Below are 558 nucleotides of genomic sequence, written 5' to 3'. Positions count from 1 at the left end.
ATTCTCGACTGAAGGCGGTGCTCCAGCATGGCCGCAGTCAAATGACTGAAACAGGTAAAAGAGTAAAAAGAGATTTTAAGTGTAAAAAATTCACCAAATTCAATAAAATTATGAAGGCTACTCTGATTACTCTGCATAAATTGCAAAATGTTTTTTTTTTTTTTTGTAGACTAGGCAGGGCATAATTCGCCCTGCCTTTCAATCTCAGTATTTAAGCTACGCATAGTACTGCTGTAGTACACGCGCTGCGTACATTCCTACAACAACGTTTTCTTTACGCGTTATAAAGGTAGAATTAAATCTACCTTCAACTCAGTCGTGATTCGCTCATTTTTTTGTGGGTGTGTTTCACTACATAAACGTCACCAAATGCATAAACATCACCAATTAACATGTGTAATTACTGACGGCACGTGCTTGGCATGTATATATGTATCTATGTATACGTACATACATACACATACACACACGCAGGCACACACGAACACATATAATTTATGTATGTATATTGCATGTATATATATATATATATATATATATATATATATATATATATAT

Source organism: Octopus bimaculoides, chromosome 12 (assembly GCF_001194135.2).
Source record: "Octopus bimaculoides isolate UCB-OBI-ISO-001 chromosome 12, ASM119413v2, whole genome shotgun sequence".
Classification (NCBI taxonomy): Eukaryota; Metazoa; Mollusca; class Cephalopoda; order Octopoda; family Octopodidae; genus Octopus; species Octopus bimaculoides.
Note: the sequence above shows the minus strand (reverse complement) of the source record.